This window comes from Chinchilla lanigera, unplaced genomic scaffold (assembly GCF_000276665.1).
Source record: "Chinchilla lanigera isolate Chin_1 unplaced genomic scaffold, ChiLan1.0 scaffold00010, whole genome shotgun sequence".
Classification (NCBI taxonomy): domain Eukaryota; kingdom Metazoa; phylum Chordata; class Mammalia; order Rodentia; family Chinchillidae; genus Chinchilla; species Chinchilla lanigera.
This window is the reverse complement of record NW_004955411.1, coordinates 573,801-600,754: the sequence shown is the minus strand read 5'-3', so window position 1 is coordinate 600,754 and position 26,954 is coordinate 573,801.

Here is a 26,954-nt window from a genome sequence, read left to right as displayed (position 1 = left end):
TTGTTTCTTGGAATTTTGCTGGGCTTAAAAACAAGACTGATGACCACTTTGGTAAGGAGCTGGAAGACAGTTCTAAGTTTTTTCAAACTGGTGACGGTGCCATCATCGAAGTAGTTCCAGGCAACCCAGTGTATGTTGGGAGCTTCTGAGTCTTCTTTCAGGTCAGGTTCCTGTTCTCGATCTGAGACAATTTCTCTAGGTGTCATCAATAGTGTACAAGACTGCTGAAGCTGCCCAAGCACCTCATCTGCCTCAAAATCTCAGAAGGCTAAATGAGTGTCACCCCTGCTCTGTATCACCCCACCCTTAATCACTGATGAAGCAATGGTCTCAGAGCTGTTGTCTCAGTAAGTCATTTAAGTGTAGCAGTGAAAGCCTGGCTAATTGGAAGAAGGAAGTGTCAGCCCTACAGATGGAAAGGGGGATGTTTTCTCAGCAACTTATTTGCTTGTGTGAATGGCAGATTGATGTTGCTAATACTTTTTAATGGAAACATTTTGATCAAAAATCTGTCACAGAATTTAAGACCCAATAAAACAGTTTTATCAACAGCAACAACAACAAAAGAAATGGACAAAAAAGGGGTGATAGATGTATAAGTTAAAATGCTCCATAGTGGTGAAAATAGATTAAGTACAATCCTAGACACTAATAGATGAGAATATCAAAAAGTACAATGGAGCAAAAGAAGTCACAGATAAAATACATGTTATTAATCCTATTTATGTAAAGCTCAAAACTAAAAAAATTGACTTTTAAGATTTTAATTCATGAGTAGAGTAAATGAACTCAGAATTATGATTAATTGGTTGTGGGGGACACCGTTGAAATAGGCTAGAAGAGTGTATAAGGGTTGGTGCATTATAAACATTCATTTTATTCACTTTGTGACTGGTTGTAAGATAAATACTTTGTACTGCTTTTAAGTTAGGTATACACATTTTTACTCACTTTGTCATGTATGGTATGACATAGTTCACATATACAATAATTACTATTTCTCCATGTAAACAAGTATGAGGGAAGGGAATGAAGAGTTGTTAGGAATTTTTATTTTACACAAAAACACAACTGTTTCATATTTTCAACACTTTCTATAATCATAACTGGCCAATATATATGCTGTTAAAGACATATTTGATATGGGGAGAGCAAAACACATTTTACTTGATTTTTAAAGTATATACAGTGTGACTAAAAGGAAGCATTAAGAGAGAAAATTTTAAATTTGTTTGAGAAAATGTTTTCATTTTAAGATTTTGTGGTTGGGGCTGGGGATTTAGCTCAGCGGCACAGCACCTGCCTAGCAAGCACAAGGTCGTGAGTTTGATTCCCAGTACCGGAAAAAGAAAAAACAACAACAACAAGATTTTGTGGTCAAAAATAATGTGTATTAGCTGCAACAATCATATATCCACCATATGTAAAAAACTTGTGAACATTTATTTATTTACTTATTTACTATGTTTTTTGAGGCAGGACCTTGCTATGCATAAAGGCTGGCCTTGAAATTATTATGTAGCCCAAGTTGGCTTTAAAGGCAAGATTGTCCCTCATGCTGGGATTAATGTCCAGATTTTAGTGACTTTTAAGCCATTTCAAAAGAAAACTCAATGATATTTTTATCCAGCCCTATTAGTAGATTTCTAACAAATTTGTTAAAACTAATAAAATGGTACCATTTCAGAAGAGTTTCCAAGAAAAACAGACTGACATCAAGAAATATGAACATTTAGTGGCCAAACTACAGCAAATTTTTGGATCTGTGTGCTATAGTGAGTTGTCTTTTCTAGAGAAACAACATTGACATTAAGCTTGGAAAAAGTACTTAAAATCAGAAGAGATCTTTCAATTGTCATATCACAAATTATTAGACAGAGATTCAAGGAAAGAGAAATAAATTTCAACTACATGGTATTCTCTGCAATAGTAGTAATAAAAATGATGTTTACCACTAATTTAAAGTTCATTAGGCATTTCAAGTATATTTATTTGAATGTATTTCAAAAACCTAGAAGTGTGTAAACTTATATCACTATTTTAAATGTCTATTCAAGACTTCCATGTAGATATAAATTTATATATAACATATATATACATATAAATATTACTACATAATGTTTATGGTCTCATTCTAATTGTCAAAGTCTGGTTTTATAATGGCTTTTGTTTTGTTCCTTTTACTCAAGAGTGCTTTGACTCTTCAGAAATTTTTGCAGTTTCATTTAATTTTCAGAACTTTTTATAGCTCAGTAAAGAATGACATTGATATTTTGATAAAGATTGCATTACATCTGCAATCACTTTGCTACTATGCACATTGTAACAGCACTGCTTCTTCCAATCCTTAAATATGAATATCTTTCCAGTATTTTGGGTCCCTCTTCATTTTATTTCATCAGTGCTGTTTTCTATTGTAGAAATATTTTATCTCTTTTCTTATCTTTATTCCTAGGGTTGTTTTGTGTCATACTATAAAACTTTAGTGGTAAGAGTGCATGATGTTAAAAAATGGAGTCCAGTGGTCTGAAAATCTATCATAATGTAAGTCATTAAATGTAGGTTTCTGAGAGGCTGCAGAGAAAATGCTACAAAAAAATGGTTTTTGCCCAGATGCCTCACTTCAGATGTTAGTAAAACTTGCCTCCTCAGTATTCTATAGCCGTGATGAGGAGGAGGCCAAGGAGAGAAAACAAAGAGACTGTGAAAAAGCAGCTGCTTTTGTTGCAACACTAAAAGAAACAGACCTTAAGTCTGATTCTCGGGGCCCCAAGAAGAACTTGACCACTGCATTCATCCACTACCACTGTTTAAAGCCAGGCCACCTCAAGAGGAACTGCCCTAAGAAGCCCCCTGGGCCATACCCTGAATGCAAAGATGACCACCAGAGATCAATCTGCCCTCTGAAGTGCAGTCCCCAGAGCTCAGACCCATCCTACCAGTTAGTCCAACAGGAATGAAGGGGCCCAGGCTGAGGGAATAATCTGCCTGAGAATACTCTGCCTTCTCCCTCTGGCCAGACTCTCTTCTCCATGGAGGAGCCCTGTGTAATAACTATAGAGCAAAAAGAAAACAGCCTGTTGCTAGACACAGGTGCAAGTCTCTCTGTCCTTCTTTTCAATCCTGGCCTTCCTTCCAGCTGTCACACCTCAGTGAAAGGAGTCACTGGTGAGGAGGTAATACACTTTTTTTTCACAACCATTAGGATGTAACTACTTGTTAGATCTTTCTTGCGTATCTCTGTCTTCCTGAGAAACCACTTTGAAGATACCACCATGTATTATAGCAGCCATTGATATTTTCCTACTAATCTGCCCATAACTCTGTAATGTTTGTATTGTTCCTATGCTATTTGGTAAATGGATGTATGTTCATTACTATGTGTTTCCTACAACAATCATTGAGAATAGTCAATGAATATTCAATTGATCACATCTGTAGCTCTCTTTATTTTTTTTAGAAACCACTTTGAAGATACCAAAGTATAGTACAACAACCATTGATAATAACCTACCACTTTTGTCTGTAACTCACTGTTATTTGTCTATTTGTTTTCTGAGAAACTATCTTGCAGATAACAATATGTAAAACAACAATCATTGATAATGTCCTACCACTTTGCGTATAATTCGGTAAGCCCCCCATTACTATGTTATCCTTCTTTTACTGTTTAATATAGTAAAAAAAAAATGTAGGTCTTTTGCACTGAGCCATACACATGGGGCAATAGGACCATACTAAACCTCAGCTTAATTATACAAGTGTTAAAATTTCACATCTTTTTTCTAGAAGTCTCTGTTCTTATATTAACTTTGTATGATTATTATTTTGAATTTCCCTGTAGAGTGGCTCATTCTTTAGCCTCAGTTTCTAAGCACTTGCATAAAGACTAACAATGTTTTCTGGTTTTTCAATATTCAGCCTACAAATTATTAAACAGTACATCATGCTGACTGTATGGGTGATTGAATTCTAAACAGAAAGGCAGTGAACTTAGAATAATTTCAAATACATGTAGTATGTAACTGTGTTTTAGGTCCACTGAGTTGCAAACTTTGCAAAAGCACTTTCTATTTACCTGCATGAAACATCTCTTTCCTCTGGTGCACACTTTGAAAGTCACCAGATTCACCAACTTCTGAGTAAAACTTTCCTTGTGTTCCTCATCCAGACTCAAGCCTTCTTTATTCTTGTCTGTCTCTTCCTTGCATAAATATCTTTAGAGTTGCCTTATTTTTACCACAAGAATAGTGTCTGTGTCATATCTAAACTTGTAAGAAACCCTCCAAGAATCAATTTTGAATCACTGTTCACATACCTACTGCCATGTTTTGGATCTGAAATGAACTCATGTGGTGAAGACTTGGCTGTCAGTTGATGAGCTTTGAAAAAGTAATTAGATTGTGAAGGCAGTCAGCTTCTCAGTAGATGAGTCTTCTGATGAGCTACCTCAAAGTTGAACTAGGTACTATTAGGAGGTACTTAGATGCAACAAGTAGGTTGCTGGGGCATAGCCTGGGAGGGTATATCCCTTCCCCAAGCTTTCTCTTCTGTTCCTTCACTTCCCTTCTCTTCCTCTCTCTTCCTTCCTCTCCCCTCTCTTCCCCATCCCCTTCCCACTTCCCTCCCCTCCACCACTCTTCTCCCTGCCCCTTCCCTCTTTCCTCCATAAGTTGAGCAGCTGTCTCCCACCAGGCCTTCTGTCACGATGATTTTTCCTCAGGACAGCTCTAAAGCAATGGAGACCAGAGTCTGAAACCTCTGAAACCGTGAGCTCACATAAAATAAACCTTTCCTCCTTAGTTGATTTTTTCAAACACAAAATGTGCTCAGAGGTATAGTACTGTCCTAATACTCTGAATAGTAAGAGAATACCATTGTCACACAACCATCTTTGATACATGATAAGTATTGTATTTCCTTACTGCAAATCAAAAGTGTGCACTTGTGCAAGAAATCCTAAACAAAAAGTAAATAAATCTATTTAAATTTCTTAATTCAGTATTTCCCAAATGTGTATGTGTGTGTAAAAGACTTTTATTCGTGAACACATAATGTCCTATAGAAGTGGTTTTCTGTGCAATAATACTCCTGGGAGTACTTTGTTTTAAAATTTCTGTTGTTAAAGTGGAGTAGAGAAGGTAACCAGAGGCAAGAGTTACAGTTATGCTTATGTGATTCAGTGGGTGGTGGTGCAACTAAAGTTAAGGAAATGAATGCTAAATAGTAAAATTATTTACCTACGTAGAACAACTTCATCTGCTTATATTAAAAACATCTGCTCTAAAGTGAGAGGTAAATTCTATTCTAAAAACACATTTACAGGAAGAACATTATACAATTTGAGTTTTAAGAATGACTATAATATAAAACTTAAACATTGCTTCAAATTAATTAAACCAAAAGAAGCCACACAATTTCACATTACCCTCCATAATGTTAGCCCTAATATTTTAGCATTGAAACTATCATGTTAAATATCCCAAGAGAAAGCTCACCAACCATAAAATAAAATCATTCTCATCTTCCCAGTTTTTATCTCAAAAAGACTCTTGAACTTAAATTTTATGTTGGGATTTGTATTTCAATTCTTTTACTCTGTTTTCCTTTTTAAAATTCTGTTTTTAGTGGCATATATATTTTAGTGCTTAATTTCCTCATTGGATCTATGAAAATAATTTTAACTGATAATATTTATGCCAAAATAAAATTTGACATATTAAAAATCCTTTCCACCCTTTATATCATTGCTATAATAGGGATGCTTATAATTTAATTTAGTAATGAATACAACAGTAATATCAAATTGTCCTAGGATTCTGTTTTATCAAATAAAAAGGAGCTATTAGAATTACAAGTATTCATGGTGGAGCACACCTGTAATCCCCATATTGTGGGAGACTAAGGTAGTAGAACTGCAAGTTTGAGCTCAGCCTTGACCACTCAGGAATTTCACAAGACTCAGTCTCAAAATGTCTTAGTTACTCTCTCATTGCTGGGACAAAACACCTGACACCGAGTTAAAGGAAAAAGCTCACAGTTTGTAGAGGTTTCAGTGTATGGTCAGCCCACTCAAGGCAAGATGGTTGGCATGAAAGAGAGGCAAAACAGAGGAGAACCAGTCCCTGGTGTGGTAGCGTGGCAAGCAGGAAGCAGCATGCCATATATATATGGCACGGATATACCTACTTCACCTACTAGGACACCACACAGCTATGAATCCATCAGTGGACTAATCAGTCTCACACACATGTCAGATATCACATGTACATATGATCCAGTCACCTCCCAATGGCCCCACTTATGAACCTATAAGGCTATGAGCCACACCCCTATGGTACTGCTGGTGGTTGTAACTCCCATGGCTTCTCTCTTAGGCCACTTTTGCTCATTCCTTACAGCTTTCCTCAGATGATCCAAATTCATGGCTTCTCCAATCTTTTGGGGTCTGTGCCACATTGCTGGCTTCATGCTCACAGCTTTACACACTGCCTTCTCAGGGGCACACTGACTGGCCTTGCAGGCCTTCTTCTGGAATCTGGGTAGATGCTCTCCTGTCCCACAACTCTCCCTTTCTACAAACAATGAAAACCAGCAGCACGTGGGTGATGCCAAGGTCTGCTACCAGCTGGAGCAGTGCTCAGGCTTCCTTCTCTCTTGGATATAGAGGATGAGTGCCTGGATTATTGACCACTATGGATCCAACCCTGAGGAACAAGTTTTCTATACCACTGCCATCTGGAGCATGCTATACCAGGGTTCCCACCCATGGAAAATTCTTTCATATTTGTAGTTTGGAAGCTGCAAAGGGTGAAGTCCTGCTGGTTGTTCTGATGTACTTTGTACATTTTTCCTACTGTCTTGTTTCAAACACTTGGCTTCTTAAAGCTAATTGTTGTGGTTCTTGTCTAGATGTCTCCTAAAGCCTCTTACAGTCATGGGGCGGGCACTTTTCAGAGGTGGCTGGATCTAGAGTGTGTGGTACTGGGATCAAGGGTCTGTGATTACTAAATCTGTCGGATTAGTTTGGGATAGTTCTGTCTAAGATTAAGGGTTTGAGTGCTATACCGACCCCAGGGACAGAAAATACAAGGGACAGAAAGGGCTAATGTGCTTCTGCCTGCCTGCTTACCATGGACTTTTCACCTCTGTGATGCCCCTCTGCTGTGCTGCCTTGCTTTGGAGCGAGCAGATTATATACTGAGACCTCTACAAATATGGATCCAATAATCCTTTCCTTCTCTAAATTTTATTTTTGTGGTACTGGAAACTATACTCAGGATCTTGTGCTTGCCAGGCAGGTGGTGTGCCACTGCGCCATATCCCAGCCCTGCTCCCTTAACTCATGGGTGTTGAATATTTTGTCTCAGCAATGAGGAAAGGTACTAAACCGGGAATTTGGTACCAAGAGTGGGGCTGCCGCTGTGACTGTTCTTACTGTGTGGTTTAGCCAGGCTTTGGAGCTGGCTTGTGGGAATGGGAAGAGCTAATAAGGGTTTGGAGATGCCAGCGAAGAAGTATAGCCTGAACATCTAAACTGTTCTTGATAGGAAAATCTGATCAGAGCTCAGAAGACCAGAGCCTGACAGAAATGCTCTTGGTAAAGACCAGGCTCAGGAGATTTCTGCTGGAAAGAAGGACTGCATTGGCTGTTGGACTCCAAACAGTGTGTATTATGGCTTGGCAGAAATTTCATCTGCGTTTTTCTCAACTCTAAATAATTTCCTTATGATTAAGGGTTTCTTAAGATTATGGGTGGAAGACTAGTTCTTCTTGCAGAAGAAATTTCAAGCAATCTAATACTGAGGCAGTAACATAGCTACTATTTCAGGCTTTTAGCCAGATTTATGTTTATAATCAAGAGCAAAGAGCCCAGCAGAATGATTCAAAATTTTGTGTTTGGCCAGAAAAGAAGTTTCAGTAAAGCTGTCCCCTGAAAAGATGGAACAGAGGTGAAAAAACTAGCAAGAAAGTGTCATGTATTTTAGAAGAAGACAACAGAAAAATGGCCTGAGGACATGCAAGAATCAGCAGGACTTCAGCCAGTGCAGTCTCAGAGTTGCAAAGGTGAAAGATTTTGCTTTGAGAAACAAAGCCCTATAACGGGATGTTCCAGAATGGCGGTGGCCTAGAGCATTGTTCCTCAGGAATAGGTTCAGAGTGCTCAGTGATCCAGACACTAGACCATACAGCCAGGACAGACTGAAGCCTGTCTACTGCTCCAATTGGTGCAGACCCTGACATCGCCCACATGTTGTTGTACTGGAGACTATTTTCACAGTACCAGTTAACAGGGCCCCTTGTAGTGAGTCTCTAATCTCCTGTTTGGAGTTATGACATACAGAGCAAAGAAAGAGTAAGACAAAAGAGGTGCAGGCAGGGACCTGGGATGATCAGTTGTTCTCAGGGAACAAAAGGCCATGAGTTACCCAGAGCCTTGGTATTTATTCATTACATCTGAGTCAAGGGCAATGGGGGAAGGGCAGTGGGTGTTTGGGTGTTTCTGGGGACAGTAATGGTGACTACAGTGGTCTAGTAAGAACAAAAAACTGTTGCAAGGACAAGGACAAGAGTGATACAGGGGGGCAATGAGGACACTGGTTTCCTCAGATGCTTTTTAATCTCCAGCAGGTCTTCTCCTGCGAGTATCACAGAAGCCAATAGTCCTAGGGTTTCCAGCGGTGACCAGAAAATAATGGGGAGTTTCTGAATTCCAGTCTGGCTCAAGGGCAAGACAAAGACAGGTATGGGCATTCCCTAGACTCAGTTTACAAATCTTGGTCCCCGATATGCTGATTTTATATGCATGCAAAATGCAGGAATTATGGGATCAAGGAGTCTTCCAACTGAATTTCAGAAGAAGACCTGGAAGGTCAGGCACTGTACCCTCTGTGAAGCCTGTGAGTGTGAAGTCAAGGGTGCAGTGGAGACCCCAGAAGTTTGGATGATCCAAGAATGTGGATCATCTGTGGAAAACTGCAAGGAGGAAGCTGAGCCAGCCTAAGAGAGAAGCCATGGGAGCTACAAACACCGGCAGTTCCATAGGGGTAGAGCCACACAAGCCCTTTGGATTTCACATCTTGCAACAGATTGGCTTGGATATTGGACATGGAACTAGAGGACTTAATGTTTGCTCTGCTGGATTTTGGACTTGCTTTGTATCCCCTATTCCTTTGTATCCCCCTGTTTGTTCCTTTTGGAAAAGAAATGCCTATTGTGTGCCATTAAATGTTGGAAGGTATTAATTTTCTTTTCATTTGTGCTGGGGCTTACAGATAAGATTTTCCCTTAAATCTCAGAGGAGTCTTGGGACTTGAACTTTTCAGCAATGCTGCAACTGTTAGGACTTTGGCAACTCTTAGGGATAGTCTAAAAGCCTTTTGCATAAAGGGGTGCGCATGAGTTTTTGGGGGCCAGGAATAGAATGTTGTGTCTTATGTCTAGGTGTCCTCCCAAAGCTTTATGCTGTCACTGTGAGTGGGCTTTTTAGAGGTGGCTGGATCTAGAGTTTGTGGTGTTGGTATTAAGGGTGATGACTAAGTCAGTCAAATGATTGTTTTGGCATAGTCCTCAGTAGAATTGGGGTGTGAGTGCTACACTCATCTTAGGGCAAGCAGCCTGCATATAATATAAGGGACAGAAGAAATCTTCCCTCTTACTCTTGTTGCTCTTTCTGTCTTCCATTGCCATGAACAGCGGCCCCTATACCATGCCACCATGTCTTGGAACCAGCAGATTATGGACTGAAACCTCTGCAAACTCTGAGCTAAATACACCTTTCCTCCTTTAACTTTGGGTGTTGGGCTTGCTGTCTCAGCAATGAGAAAAGTAACTGAAACACTGATCTTTTCAGCAACCAAGTTCTCTGTTCCATCTTTGCGGGTCATATGTTTACCAGAATTTTCTTTCTGGTAAAATTCAGAACATTAAAAATAATTCTGCTGGAATGTTTGCTTTTGATTCTCAAGATATTGCTACTTAAGAGCCCCTGACAGTAGCCATGCTAATTCCAGAATATTAGAGTGCCCTGAAATTTCTTATGTAAGATCAATTAGTCCACTGCCTTTAATCTCAGTCTCCTGCAAAGTCCCTGGACATGAGAAAAATGCAGAAAAATTTTCTGCTGAATCATAACATACATGGCCTAGAGTCAAACAGCAAATGTAGTCCTTGTTTCCAACTAAAGCCTCTTGAGCCTGGTCTTTACAAGGAGCTTTTCTATCAGCAGTCTGGTCTCCTGAGCCAAGGCTATAATTTCCCACCAAGTTTGCCTCACAGCATTCTCCAGCTGGTATCTCCAAATGCTTCCAACCTCTTAGCACAAGCCATTTCCAAAGATTTCTGAATCACACAGCCAGGTAGTATCACAGCAATGACACCACTTCCCATTCCAAAATTTTTCATAGGCACTTTCTCATTACTAGGACAAAAGACTCAACACCCACAAGTTAAAGGAGGAAAGATTTATTTTAGGTCCAAGTTTGTACAGGTTTCAGTCCACAGTCAGCTGGCTTCAAGGCAGCATGGCATAACAGTGGAGTATGACAGAAGACAAATAGTCCATGGCATACCAGGCAGGCAGGAAGCAGCACAAAATATCAAGGGAGTAGAAGTGACACATGTGCACCCTTCTGGGTCAGGCCCACAGTGACCCTCCTCTTTCCACCAGGCTTCACCTTTCAACATTATATCTAGCTAAAACTCATCAGTGGAGTAATCCAGTACTACATGCCCATGATCCAGTCACTTCCCAAATGCCCCATATATGAGTACATGAGCCTTTGGGTAGACGTCTACACATAAGCTGTAACACACACACAAATAAATTAATCAACAAATATGACTCATTTTTAATACTGTTTTAGAATCCATTAAAAATGAGTCATATTTATTGACATGTTAAAATTGGTTATCTATATACCTAGAGTTAGCAAATAGGATAGATTAATTCTTTGAAAATATGTTTGAGTAGTAACCTATAACAAGGCTTAACTTTTGGGCACCAAATATATGATTTAGTGGGTATTTATTCATATGGAAAAAGCGATGACTTGCTTCACTCAGTCTCAAGCATGTAATGCACAAGGTGGGGGTGGGCACTGCGATGAACGTGACAGCGTGAGTCTGACCCATCTGGGACTCTTTCTACTACTGACTGGGAGGCAGTCCTGGTTCATTAATGGAGATTCTGCAAACATTATTTCTGTGGAAACTTTCAACATAACAAAAGAATGAAATACTATGCACTCTTTTCCCTTTGAATTATCCATCTCTAAGGGATTCTTTGCATGGAAGGAGACAGAGGAGGAAGTAAAAAGAGCAACGGAACAAGAAACAAAAAATAATTTTGTGCAGACTTTTGGAACACTGATTTCACTTTTCAAAAACTGCTTTCTATATAGCTTTCCTTCTTGTGCAAATATTTTAATAGCACACTTATATTATTAACATGAATATAGACTGGACTGAATAGAATATTTAACAAAGTACAAAGAATAGAATATTTATGAGTACAAAGAAAGGAAGATAAAATTGTTCATACAATATTCTGAGTTACATTCTTTTTTCAAGCATCAGGGAGCCCTACTTTAATGTTCTGTTAGCTTTCTGATTTGCTCATTAATAATGTCTATCTTCTTTTTAGTAAGATCTATAGCTACATTCTTTCTATATATGCAGCATTATTATTGTGTGAATTTTTCAACAACTTAGAGTCATGTTGCTTAAGTGAAACAAATCAGTTTTTAATTTTTAAATTTAGAAGACTGATGATATATTCAACTCTGAACATTAAGATGCAAACAGCACTAAAATGTAGGCAGGACTGTAAATAATGCCAAAATAGAATAATCTGGCACATATACTGAAGCGACTTGACCTACACAGTGTGAACCTATTTGTAAAAATGCTTACTGTGCAAAGGAAAATGTTGGTTTATTTGTTATGTATTCTACTAACTTAAAAATCTTATTTTGTAATAAATCTCTCTTGGTTTTAAGAATGTAGGCCAGAACGGCAAAGTGAAACTTTAATCAAACTTGATGCTTTGGCCAAGTAGTCATATTTAGGTAGGAAAATACAGTAGGTCATTGGATCAACAAGGATTGACAACCTAGAATAAATATTTACCAAAAGCTTCAGGGGACTGAAATAAAAAAAGCTTAAGCGTCAAAAACTAAGCTGGAAACACATAAGAATTCAAATCAAGGAACAGAGAAAACACACTATATCAGAATGTAGAGACATAGAAATTAGAGTGGGGAACACAGAGTAAAACAAAGCAGGTGGGTCTCGGGATGGCCATCTATGAGGAGTACTGTCCGAGGCTTGTGAGGGATGCTCTACAGTGTACCTACCATGTAAAACACTGTTAATTTTGACTACTTCATTCAGTAATTTCTTTCCAGAGACACTGCCTTTTTTACAGCAGCAAACTAAATGTGGAGCAGTTTGAGAGAAGAGACAGTCTCCTTTAGCTTTTGCCTCTTTGAAGAAGAACAAAAACAATGTGTCAGAAGAATTTGGTTCCAGTTTTAGTGTTTGGTTTGCTTTTCTCCTGTTACCATGACAAATGAAAACAAACATAGTGGCTTAAAAGAACACAAGTACATTGTCTCTGAGTTCTGCATATCAGAAGCCTGGATGGGCTCTCGTGTTTTCCCTGAGTTTCACAGGCTATGACCAAAGTGGCAGCAGGACACGATCTCATTGGAGGACCCAGGGGAAATATCTACTTGAGGTTCATTCAGATTGTTGGCAAAATGGATTTCCTTGTGGTTTTTCCCATTTCTTTGTTGGTCGTTGGCCAGTAAGTGCTCTCAGCTTCCAGAAGCCACTCACATTTCCTGACTTGTACCCTCTTCCGCCTGTCTTCAACCCCAGCAAGCTCTCCTCACGGTTAGATCTCCCCTCCTGCCTCAGCTGTTCAGTGCTCTGCTGCTGCCCATATGCCTGCCTGGCTCCTCTGTTTTCATTCTTTTCCTTTTAAGAGGTCATGTGATTACATGGGACAGCCAGAATTAATCAACATATTTAAAAGTTGCCTGACTAGCAACATAAATTCTATCTGCAAAGTCCCCAAACTATTGTAGATCAATGATTTACATGGGAGTCTTGGAAGATACCTTCAGAATTCTACCTACAACAGTTACTACTGAAAGAGAAAGTGTGATGCTACTCACAGAAGACATGTGCTTTGTACGTCTTTTGCACAGGTTCTCAATGAGAAATTCAGAAACTTGGTCAAGTTTGGAGATATAGCTCAGAGATACAGCTACTGTCTGTCTAGCAGATGAAACTCTACACTTGATCTCTAGCACCACAAAACAAGAAAGAAGAGAAGCAAAATATATCAAACCAAAAAATATTGATTTTGTTTTCCAACTCTGTGTTTATACCTAAGATTATTGACTTCAGCACAGGGATAAGCAGTCCTCTAGGACTCAAGGAATATTTGTTGACTGAGATAAAAATAAATGACCTGCATTGTTGAATAGTTGTATTTGTCTCATATTTTGGATTTGTAAAATTGTATATTAGTAAAATTTCACATATATTTCATTGTATAACTAAATATAAGCTCATATAATATTCTTAAAGAAAAATAACAGCAGAGGGTTTAGCAAAAATTCTTCAGTACGCCAATTCCTCCCTAGTGCCTTCAGCGATTAGCAAATCCCCCTTTTTACATTATCGAAGGCTGCTGCTCTGAGGTCAATAACGGACTTTTCAGATCTTCACTTTGATGTAGAATGTGGCCTCTTGCTGTGCCCTGGCGAGGGAGAAATTTACCAAGGTCGAACTTTGCTTCCCTGATCCACGCCGCTGCTGAGTGTGTCGGTGATGTGGCAGACTGTGTTTTTCCAGGATAACTGTGTTAAAATCCCGTTTTTCCTCCTATGTGAGGCGGCTGGCTCCCTTCTGGTCGGGATGTGGAGTGCTTGCTCCCTCCCGGACGTTCACAGGCCTGGGAAAGCAGCAGCAGGGATGCTACTTGACTTCCCAGCGCGGGCCATAAAAAACCAGGCAGCGTTCTCATGGTTCTCTGGGGATGTGCGTTCCTGGAGCACAGCCACCAGGCTCTGAGGAGTCCCAGGCACGGCCAGGCCGTGGAGGTGCTCCAGCCGCAGAGGTCCCCTGACCCCTGCTGTCTGAGTGCGCCTACTGGACAGGCCCGGACGACGGTCCTTGCTCAGCACCACCAGTCTCGCCCTGAGTAATGTTTTTATTAGGGATACATTAGCAGGAGATATTGTTACATAATTTCCAATGTTTTAATTTATTCTTTCACCCTCTTGACAGGGGTTGAAACAGAATTCTAGGCTTAGGATATTTCTTCCAATACATTGAAGTCACTGATATCATTTTGCCTACTATCCAATATTATCACTGACCTTAATTTCTTTGTATGCAAAATATTACATCGTCTCTGAAAGACTGTGGAATTTTTCTCTCTTCTTTAGATTTTAATTTTCCATAAGGAAGCATGCGGTTGAAGCCTTTTTAGTCTTTTCTTCTCTGACTTTTCATGGGTCCTTTCAGTTTGAAGAACTGTGTTTTGCTGTATCTTGGGAAATGTTACTTTGGCATTTATTTAGTTTCTGTCACCCTTTGTCTTTCACCTCTGCTTTTGGGAATATCTTTAAGTGAAGATCTGTGATCCTATACCTATCAAGCCTACTAAATGTCTTTAGCTGTGCACTAGGGGAAACTTCTTGTTTTTACATTCAAATTAGTAGGTTATTATTTTCAGTCTGAAATATTCATTAGACGATTCATGGGATTTGTCTCAACTTTGGAAATAATATCTATTTCTTATCATCTCTATGTTGACATAGTCTTCAGTTTTAGTAATGGTCCATTGTTAATTTATTGATATAATATTTTTCTAAGTCTCTCTATAAAGCCAGTGTTCCTCAGGAGACCCCCACCGCGCACACACACGCACATGGCACAGCTACAGGCACACAGGGACATTTGGGAGCATCTACTTAGAGCTTTGCTTGTCAGGATTAAGAGGGTGGCTCCTGGCATGCAGTGGTACAGGCATAGATGCTGCCCTGTATGTATTTCACAGAACGGTCTCATAGAAAACGAGAACTAAAATATAAGTGATTCCACAGTTGAGAAGCCCTGGAACGGCTCTACTAGAGATGTGGAAGTTTCTCTTCATCCCATGTACCACTTTTGATTCCCCTGGATATAGTGGGTATATTTTCTTCTATTTCTTTACATTGTTCTCCCACAAAGCACACAGTGCAGTGGATACAAAGCTGAATCATGGATTTTCTCCTGGGTAGTGTCTTTCTGTTTTCCCAAGAGTTTCTCCTTAAGTGCAAGGCCCAGGCTCTGGTTTCTGTTAGAAAGGGATCATGTCGATGGGTCAGTACCACTGTAAGGTGCTTCAGTAAAGAGCAGGCAGTCTAGAGAGCCCTTCACTCATCAAAGTAAGGAGACATCCACCCTAGGGATAAAGTAATTTACTGGATTTTATCACCAGCTGAAATGTTTTTTTCTGTTTTCTTCTTTAAATATTTTCTCAGTATTGATGTAGAACTGCACACTTGTTCTAGACTATGTCTTCAGGATGGTGTTAGGTGCTTGCTTTGCTCCCCACACTAGGGCTGTCAGCCACACGGTCCACCTACATGGCAGAGGAGGTGGGGGATTAGGTCTCCCTGGATGCAGCTATTGCTAAAGCAGCTATTTAATTAATTAATTTCCCAGATGATTCCCAGGACCGTCTCCTTCTATTTTGTTTTGATGTTACTGATTTTCAGGTTTCTCATGGGCTCCATTAGGATTGATTGCTCTCACTCCTGGAATCTTGGCATGGTCTCTTCTGCTCTGTTTTCTCCATTAGTCTTATCCTACCTGCTTTTTCACTTCCAGAGTTTGTTTAAGCTTTCTGGTCCACTTGCATTTCTATCTTTCTGTTTCCCAACAATACTGAGTTTTAATTCGTTATTTAAAACACAATCAAAATCATTTTGATGAAATGTAGAAAAGAGCAGAAATAAACAGCTATATCAGCAATTCCCCCGAGTCCATTATAGACCACGAATTAATAGATATTTGTCACTCTTTTATTACCTCTCCCAGAGTTTGGTTGTGTTCCCCAGGAGCATGCCCTGTGACAGAGATTTCCACGTAAGTAACTTACTGAGAAGTCCTGTTAGGGAAAGAGTATGAGAGCAAGCAGCAGGATGGTTGAGGTGGGGGATTCCAAATGTGAGAGGGAGAAGATGGCTACTCCCAAAGATAGTTGAGTCCTAATCTTTGAAACCTATAAATGTGCTACCTTACATGGCCAAAAGAACCATACACTGTACTGCTCTTGTGATGAAGATCCTAAGTTAGCCAGGAAGGCCAAATATAATCACAAGGGTCCCTGTAAATAAAAGAGGGAGATGAATGTATCAAAGACAGATTTGAAAATCTTGGCTTTGAAGATGAAGGAAGAGGCCAGAGGCCAAGGAATGCAGACTTCAAGGAGCTCCAGAGCATGAGGAAGCTGCTCTCCCTGGAGCCTCTGGGAGGAATGAAGCATCACCAACACTGGCTTTAGCTCAGAGAAACTAATTTCAGAGTTTTGACTCCCAAATCTTTAAGGTAATAAATTTATATAGTTTTAAATCACAAAGTTTGTAATAATTTATTATGTCAACAATAGGCAACTAATATATTAAACAAGGCTAAAATGTCAGGCAAAAATCCATCAGAGAGCATCTTTGTCCACATTTCACAGGGCAGCCCCAGGGAGGAAACATTGATTCAGAGCTGCCCTACCTAGGGCAAAAAGCAGAGGCTTTGATACTCCCGTACTTGGCCTGTTGACTGTTAGCTATTGTTACTCTCCTGAGTATTGTGTCTCTCTGCCTGAAGTGGGGACAGCAGAACATGGTATAAACGGGGCTCAAAGCATTCTAAAATGATCACTAGAGCAGTTTGCTATCCTTCTCTCCTTCCAATTTTTCTTTTAGAACTTCTATTATACAGTTAAGATTTTAGAGCAGGAAACCTCTGCACATGTCCATTTTCTAACATTAGGTGCTAGCAATCAGTTGATTCTGTCACTCTGACCTCTACCTAAGCAGAATTTCTTTCTGACTTAGATAAAGTTCATTTCTATTTCTTGCAAAATTAATTTTCAACAACAAAACAATTAGGTTGCATGAAACAACCCTTTAGAGAAGTGTCAGGAATTCAAGATTATGCATCTAACAGGGGTGATATATAAGAGTTGATGTAAAAATTATTAATATTTCAAGAAGTAAATCAAACAGTTTGTAACATGAAGTGATGGTACTTGATAAAATGTGTAATCTAAGGTCTTTGGTAATCACTTATCTGAGATCTTGTGACACTAGTGCCTGGAAATAGTACAAATAATACAAAGAAATAAAAACCTGTGAGGTAGATTATTAATTCTAAATTGGGAAAATTTACAGAAATAAACATATAGATCACAAATTTAAGGATTACATACTAAATGTGAGACATATTTCCTCTTAAAGATAAGGATAAACTTCTGCCTCTTACCTAATAAGTAAGATTGAATGAGGTTATCTAATTCACATTTTTTCATCTACTCATTTGTGATTGAGTGGTATACATAAAGTGTTTGTACCTGACTAGATGCTAGGAATAATATGGATAAATAACATATATACACAAATAATCTTTGTCCTCAGGAAGCTAACAGCCTTATAATGCAGAACTGAGTGAATAACCTATATAAAATATGCATAAACTTAAGAAACATTTAATATATCAAATTTATTATTGTAACCCTTTGACTTTCTTATGCTAAGACTAATAAAAATTTCCATTAAATATATACTGGTTTAAGAAACATTGTAGTTAATTAATAATTATCTTCAGAGCATGGGAAAGACAAAAAGGTCAGTCTAGCTCACAAATCATGATTTCTTTCTACCAACACACTCCTTCTGATTCCACAAAGCCATTTCAATCAGCTTTTGTTTAAAAAACTAGATTACATATCATCTTTACCATCTGAAAAAATGATTGTTCATTTCATCATCTCAGTCTGGTTCTCAACTGTGTGAAGATTTAACCAGCTGTTTATTATTTCAGCTATCTTTCATGTTACTCATGTTAAATTAATAGGAAATAGTACAACTGCATGATGCGAATTCAAGATTCTTATTGATACAAAAGATGAGTTTTGTAATTGAATTTTCATAATGACACATTATACAATCTTTGATTTAGAATTGTTGATTCCAAAATAAGGATCCTATTGACAAAATAGAACTACTTCTCCACCCTATACAATGTACTGTAATTCACTTACAAATTAGAAAACACAATCACATATTTATTTTGCTTTAGTAATCAAAAGTTATAATTCTTTTGTGCTAAGAATTTCCCTTAAAGATCTTTAAATTTAAATTTTAAAGGCCAAATACTCATAATTAACTTTTTGGGAGTTGAAATTATATCCAAAGACTTTAAGGAAAAATCGAGGATTTGGCAACCTAACAGAATGCTTGTAAATAAGTGCTATATTTCTGGTTTGTCAATTTACTTATATATTCTGGCATTTAAGAAGGGTAAACTCTGGGCTGGGGATATAGCTCAGCGGCACAAGCGCCTACCTGGCAAGTGCAAGGTCCTGAGTTCGATTCCTGGTACCAAAAAAAAAAAAAAATCAAGAAGGGTAAACTGTGCTTAAATTCAATCAATCCATTTTGTAATGCTCTAGCCTAAAGATTTAAAAGTCCATAGTTGTGAAGATCCTCACCAATATTCAAGGCTAAGAAAAAATATATTAGGAAAAATACCAGAATAAGATCAGTAGCAAAATAGAATCTCTGTAGGATCTGGAGTTAAGACCCTGGCAAATAACAGCTTAATGAAGGAATAGAAAGAAGTAGATTGCCTGGAATCAGGAAGGAAGTGACAGGAAAGCTAGAAACTGGAGAGAAGCTAGAGAAATTGAGCACAATGCAGAGAAAAGGACAAGTAGTCTGGAAAGCTACTTGTCCAGCTCCAGGGAGGGAGAGCTGTCTCTGCTGACATAATACAGAACAACTACACTTCAGGATTTCTATGGTCACCCTACCACAGTTACTGGGTGGGAAATGGACACAAGAGACAGTGGGAGAGAAGGAGCAGGCTAGACATAGGTCCCAGAGAGGTATAAGCCAAGGCCAGGAAGGACTCAAGCGTTCCTGTTCTCTGAGTGGCTTTCAACAGGGCCTGGACCTGAAAGGTTGACATTAAGTCCACTGGACTGCTTGAACTTTTCCTCTACACCACTACTTACATCTAGCTCAGAACTCAGTGGCATCTCTGCTTTCCCCATTTGTCAGCATGATCAGGGATACACTTTGCCTCAACCTGGGGTGTACAAGCACAGCAGCAACTGAAGCAGGGGATGGGGTGCATCTCATGAATCCACATATCTTAAGGCAAGGTGGAAAAGGACCTAGCTTGGGATGAAAGAGGGGATAGAAATTGACAATGGCTTCAGTGAATATAGCCCTAAAGCCATTATCTGACCATGCCCAGCAAGATTCAGCATTCACACACAAAAAAGTGAGTACGGAAACAGAACAGTCTTTGTAGTGACTCATCATCTCTCCCACATATCTGGTGGGTTCCAGTACTACAAACCCTGGAAAGAAATGAACCATGCCAAAACAAGGAAAACTTTTATTTCACTCAAGTTTTTCTTTTTTCATTATTTTTTGATGTTTAGGGGTTTGTTATAGTCAGGGTGTACAAGGGAAAGGATTTGATACAAGGCACACAGTTTACAGGACTATTTTATAATATTCACCCAAAGAGTCAATTGCAAAAGAGTGTTGGGGATATGTCCACATATTAGAGACCCAAGGGATCCAGCTGAGAGCCCAGTCCCACAGCAATATAGTGCACGAGTCTGGCCAAAGACCTAGAGCCATTGGCAATGACCCCCATCTCATGAATCTGGAGACACAGAGCATACAACAAAATCTCACGCAAGCTTATATGATGGATCTGCTTTAGGAAGCTCCAAAGATCAGTAGTGGAAGCTAGAAAGTCTATGCCAGTGGGATGAAGGATCTATGCCAACAGGCTGAGAGATCTGCACTGGAGCCAGGAAGCAATGATCAAAGTAAGGACCAGGTTCTCCTAAAAGAACCTAGCCATCCTCAGCAATAGTGAGGTCCTGAGCTCCTTTGATGATGAGAACAGCCAAATTTATATCAGGAAAGCCATTGCAATAATCTTCTCCAGGAGAATCAACAGCACACCAGCTTCCCCTCCAGGTATCTTTTCATGCTGTTGGCAGCAATTCTCAGGTGGGCCCTCCACACCAGCACCATTCTGATTCAATTTAGCTGGATGTTACAAGTTGAGCATTGGTTAATCCACCACAGAGTTTTTCTTTCATTTAATTTTCTTCTTTTTCTCTTTATGTTGTTCTGGGCTTTTTCATTTTCTTCTTTGTTCTTTTCTGTTACTTCTATGTAATTATATTGTTTTCTTTTGTACCTTAATAGGATTCTTTATTTGATTTTCTTTCCTTTTCATCATTTCTTTATTTCCCAAAAATTTCTTCTTTCATTTTGTCCTGACCCATTTCCTCCATCATTACTTAGCAGGGTAATGATACCCCTTACTCTTTGCCGGCTGATCAGGTCCACAGTCTCCCAAATGAGTGTACAGTAAAGGTTAAATAAAAGAGGTAAATGGAATGATTTCAAGCCTCCAGCAGGATCAAAGCCCACTCACAGAATTTGAGATTCTCTCAGGGCTAAGACCAAGACCTTTTCTGGGAGGCACATATTTATTTATTTATCAGAAAAGTGGAAGGAATTACTCAAGAGGGCAGAATCACTCAAGGACTTTTTCAAGTAAGGTATTAAATTAACCCACCCAGGAGTGAGATGCTTGAAGCTACAGTCTTTTCTAGTTGAGGTAAGATTCAGGTGTCCGTGGCTGTAACTTTGTCTTATCCTTTGAAACTTTCTGGCTTCATCCACCATTACAGGCCTTAGAAGTGATTAGCGACTCACAGAGGTTCACTTACTATGAGTCTGCTGCCTATCTCCAAACAAGGAGGCTAGGCCTTGGACAGACTCCCAAGGAAACATAGAAATTCAATTGGTTAATTTAAGTCCTGCTTAGGGCTGCTTCATAGTGGTCTCCCATCAATTACTAGTATTAATTTTAAGCTTTATTAATCTTTATATATTTAGTTGACACTATGCCATTATTACTGAATTACTTTCCATTGTTAATATTGATATAATTGGTGGATTTAGTAGATAATATATGTCAATGTCTGCATATCTTCTACCTATGTTATATTTACTGATCTCATTTCTGCTTAAGTGTGGCACAGTTGTAGCTCAGAGAACAAGGAAAATGGATGTAATAGCTATGAGGTGACACAAAGAGGACTAATCTAAGATTAATTGGAATAAGTGAAAACTCAGAAGACAGCAGAAATGACATACAAGTCCCATTTATACAAATAATAGCAGGAAACTTTCCAAGTAAAGAGAAGGAATTTGACACACAGGTAAATGAGGCAGACAGAAGCCTTCAAAAGCCACAGATAGAAAAGTACTTCTCAAAGACACATCATAGGCAAAAACCCAGAAATCCAACACTGGACAGAACTTTGAGAGCTGTTATGGAAAATATCAAATTACTTATAAAATAAACCCCACTACAATTATAGCAGATTTAAAAGCTTGAAAAACAATCAGTAAAGTGTTTAAAACTCCAAAATGCAGTGACTTTCAACCTAGAAAATAGATCTTTTTAAACTATCATTCAAAATGGATGGAAAAATACAGTCTTTCCATGACCATAAGCACCCTAAGATATTCATGACCACAAAACTAAGGCTTCAAAATTTCTCAAGGATATTCTAGAAAGAGACAGTGGAGGTAACAATGCCAAAATATCTAATGGGATAAATACAACAGGTAGGATGAGGAGGTAGATGGTGAAAAAGAGGAATCAATAACAGAAAAACAGTCCAATAGGAGGAAAAAATCAATACCTTTCAGAAATGTCGCTCAAAGTATATAGTTATACCTTCCCCATCAAAAGACACAAATTGGCACATTAGATTAAAAACAAAAATAAAACCCAACACTATGCTATATATAAGAAACATAAACCAAAAAGAAGTTTATAGACTAACAATTACAGATTGGAAAACAATACTCCATGAAGCAAAGCAGGAGTTCAAAACCAAGCAGAACTAACTACTCTACTTTCAGACAAAGTGGATTTCAAACCAAAATGGATCAGAACAGAGAAAGAAAGTCATTACATGTTGGTGAAGGGAACAATTCAATAGAAAGAGACAACAATTATAAACATGTACGGACCAAATGTGAGCACATTCAACCTCATGAAACAAACACTACTGGACATAAAAAAATCAGATAAAAATCAACAGAATTATACTAGGGGAATCTCAATAGTCTGCTATCACAAATAGATAGATCAACTAGACAAAAAAAGATATGTGCAAGTTGAACTGCACCTTCAAGCAAGTGGACTAAATAGATATCTACAGAATATTCCACCAAAAAACAACAGAATACATATTCTTCTCAGCAGCATATGAAACTTTCTCCAAAATAGACCACATACTAGCAAATAAAGCATCCTGAAATAAATATAAAAGAAAACAAAATTTTCCCATGCAAAAGTGGAAATTAAATAATACTTAATTGAATAACTGATGCATCACAGAAGAAATCAAGGAAAAATTACACAGTTCCTGAAATCAAGCAATACCAGTGCAACACACCAGAATCCATGCAACATATTTAAAACGTTCCTAAGTAGGACGTTTATAGCTGTGAATATCAACATCAGAGAAAAAGTGAGCCTACATAAATAACCCAGTGATGCACTTCAAAGTCCTAGAAAAACAAGAATAATCCAAATGCCAGAGTAGTACCATGAAGGAAATTATAGAGGTCAGAAAATAAATATTAATAATCTGAAGAACTAGTTCTTTAAAAGGATAGCCAAAATAACAAAACCTTAGAGAATCTTACCAAAAAGATCCCTATCAATCCAATTAGAAATGGAAAAGACAAAAATTACAGGGAACACTGCCAAAAACTAGATCATTATAACATCAAACTCTTGTACTCAGATTGGAAATTCTAGAAAAAAGGATACAACCCAGCAGCAGGCAATGAAATTAAGGTAGTTCTTTCTTTTTTAAAAAACTAATTAAGAATATCTAGTACATGTTGGATTCCACACTTAATTCTACAAGAATGTCAGGGGAGACTGAATGCTTCTACTTCTCAAACTCTAATGAAATTGAAAGGGAATGCATACTACCGAACTCATTCCTGGGATTCAGCATTGCCTCGGTTTCAAAACCATACAAGAGCCCAGTGGAAAGAGAAAACTGTAAGCCAATCTCATTAATGAACATGGATGCAAAAATCTTCAAAGGGATACTGCCAAAAAGGAACGTAACAAATAATTTAAAAGCGCGTACACCAGGAGGGCTTCATCCTAGGGGTACAAAAGTGGTCCAACAAACACAAATCAGTTACTATCATATAGCCTATAAATAGGAGTGAAAATAAAAAATGCGTGATCTCTCAATAGATGTAGAGAAAACCTTTGACAAATCCAACAGTAGTTCATGAAAAAAATTCTGAGAAAAATCAGGCATATGAGCTTAAATATCACATGGTTTCTATTATGTAAGAGACCCAAATTATAAATAAAGAGCAAAACAATCACAGATAATAGGGAAGATGTACATAGTTCTTTTGCAAACTGGAAGGAACCAAGAGATGGAGGGAGGGCCTACAAAAGGAAGTGCAGAGCACATAAAAAGAATTAAGATGTATGAGAACATGTGCCAATTCTTCATGATGAGTATAATCATTATGTACTGCAAGCATCTAGTAATAAAAATTTTCAAATGCCTGCAGTGGCCCAATAATCAATATTTTATCCCTTCTCCCACATTGCTTTCAACATACTTCTCTTCATCATATGAAGTTTTTCTTTTGCTAACATAAAGGTGGCTTAGGCGCTTATTTTTATTAAATTCCAATTTCATTTTTTGTGTTTGTGGTGTATAGAATTTTTAATAGACCTAACCATTTACTAATGCTATTGCAGTCCTAGAAGTTATTTACTGCTCTTGCTGCTAACATTGTTTTTGTTGTAGAGATGCATTCTGCTGTGTTATGGATCTTGAATCTCTCTCGAAAGCATATGTGTTCAAGGTTTGATCCCAGTAGCACCCCTGTGAAGTAGTAGAATCTTTGGGAGGTATTACCTAATTGTCCACCCTTAGATTATGCAAGGTGCGTCCTGAAAGGGGACAGAGTGTCCCTGAGGCCTCGCACTACACTTAGTTCTCTAGCTTGGGATGAGATAAACAATGCTGCTGTGCATGTTCTCTGCCTGGATTTGCTGCCTGGTCTCGACCCCAGATGAATTGGCCCAACACTTGTGGACTGAAACCTCCAAAACTGTGAGCTAAAATCAACTGTCCTCTCATGAGCTGATCATCTCAGGTGTTCAGTCAGAGTGACAGAGAGCTGACTCAGATGCAGATGCAGTGTCATAGCTTGGACTTCTGTAAAATATTTCCATGGCTTCAAACCCAGGGTTACAGAGAGTAAACCCTTCAGGGTTGAACACTGTCCGAAGAAAGTGCAGTACACATCCCTTGTGAAGCTCCATACAAACCACCTGTACAAAAGTACCCTTCGCAATGAGCAGTTTCTGAATTTCCTTTTCTCAAGCCTACCCATTTCAAATTGCATCTACAGTCCATACCCTCAAAGTGAATCAACAATTTATTGATATTGAAATATATTACCAGAGCTAAAATGAAACATTAAACTGGTGACACCACCTTTACAATGTTCCAAATGCAAATTCAATAAGAGCAGGACCAAGTGAGAATGAGACATGACAGTATTTTTTATTTGGCTTCCTACAGACCACAGAACAGAGACAAAAGCACTTTCTGGTCTCAGGCATCCATACAGACATAAATAAACTAGACTGCCAAGAAATGTCAGCCTCCCACATACCTAAAGAGAGAAAACTAGAATTGGAATGAAGTTATGAGAAGAAAATCTTCAGAAAGCAGGATAGGGGAAAGTAAAGAATGTAGTCTTCCTCTTCTACCCTATTTCCTGAAACTAGTCCTTGAAGGGTATCACACACAAACACCTTGCTAGTGCATTTTATTCATCAGAGTATGTTTCTTAGGAAATATTAAGTTAGACATGTGTTTATTTGTAAAATCAGTTTTTATCTTCAATTTTTCAGAAATAAGCTAGTCATATCAAAAAATAACTGTTAATTTGAACATAAAGGATCAATAACTTGCCAAGCCATTATAGAATATGGTGACACAGATACACAAATATCTACATATACAAATACATAGCTGTAGATTAATTATGCAGATTATTCTAAAACAAAATATATCAGCTGATAGGAGATGAGATCTCAAGATTATTCAACTATGCAGTTAAACTTTTCATTTTTATGTTTAGTTTTATTAGTACTAAATTAGTGCAGATTTGCCACGCACAATGATCACATTCCTGGTGGGACTTGGCACATGCACACAACACGTGTAACTCTTCTGTCATTCCCTTCTCCTCTCCCCAATTCCTCTATCTGCAAAAGTGTTTCTGAAAGCATTAACACTAAGTATTTTTTTGCTACAAAATAAGAAGCAAATTTTTTAGGATTCTTGGGAAAGAACTTAATTATTATTCACCCAGAGAGGCAATTTGAAAATGTTCACCAGAAATACACTAGATGTTCTTAACTAATTCATTGAATACTAATGGAAAAATCAAGTTGTGGAATAACTTCATGAGTGCCAAGCCATCACTGCAAAGAGTACTAAAAGATATTCTAGACAGACAAAAAAAGACTGCAGTTTCAAGAATAAGAGTAGAAAGGAACAATCAAGAGGAGCAAGCAATTAAACAGGAAAAGTAGGAAACCAACACCAAGTAAACAACATGGCAATGCTGAGTCAACACATATAGGTTATAACCATAAATGTAAATGGCCTCAATTCACCAGTCATGGGGTGGGGGATTTAGCTCAGTGGCACAGCACCTGCCTGGCAAGCACAAGGTTATGAGTTCGATTCCTGATATTGGAAAAAAAACAAAAAAATAATTCACCAGTCAAAAGAAACAGACTGGCTGAGTGGATAAAGAAACAAAACCCAATGATATGCTGCATACAGGAAATACATTTTACTCAAAGGAAATCCATAGACTGAAAGTAAACGGATGAAAAACAATCCTCCATGCAACAGGAACCCAGAAAAAAGCAGGTGTAGCTATTCTGTTTGCAGACAATGTAAACTTCAAACCGACAACAATCAAAAGAGATAAAGAAGGTCACTACATACTAGTCAGGGGAAAACTGCAGGAAGAAGAGATAACAATCATAAACATGTATGCACCAAATATCAGAGCTCCAAATCATATAAGACAAATCTTAACAGGCATGAAAACCCATATACTTAATGACACTATTGTAACAGGGGACCTCAACACACCATTGACACAAAGAGATAGGTCAACTGGACAAAAACTCAGCAAAGAAATAACAGATCTGAAACAAATCTGTGAACAAATGGACTTAGTAGATGTATACAGAGTGTTCCACCCCACAACATCAGAATACACATTTTTCTCAGCTGCACATGGGACTTTTTCTAAAATAGACCACATTCTAGCCCATAGAGCATACCTACCTAAATGCAAAAGAACTGAAATTATCCCATGCATATTATCGAACCACACTGCCATGAAAATGGAAATTAATGACAGAAGGAACTCCAAAAACTCCATAAACACTTGGAAATTAAACAACAACCTCCTGAACACCAATTGGGTCACAGAAGAAATTAAAGAAGAAATTTAAAAATACCTACAAACAAA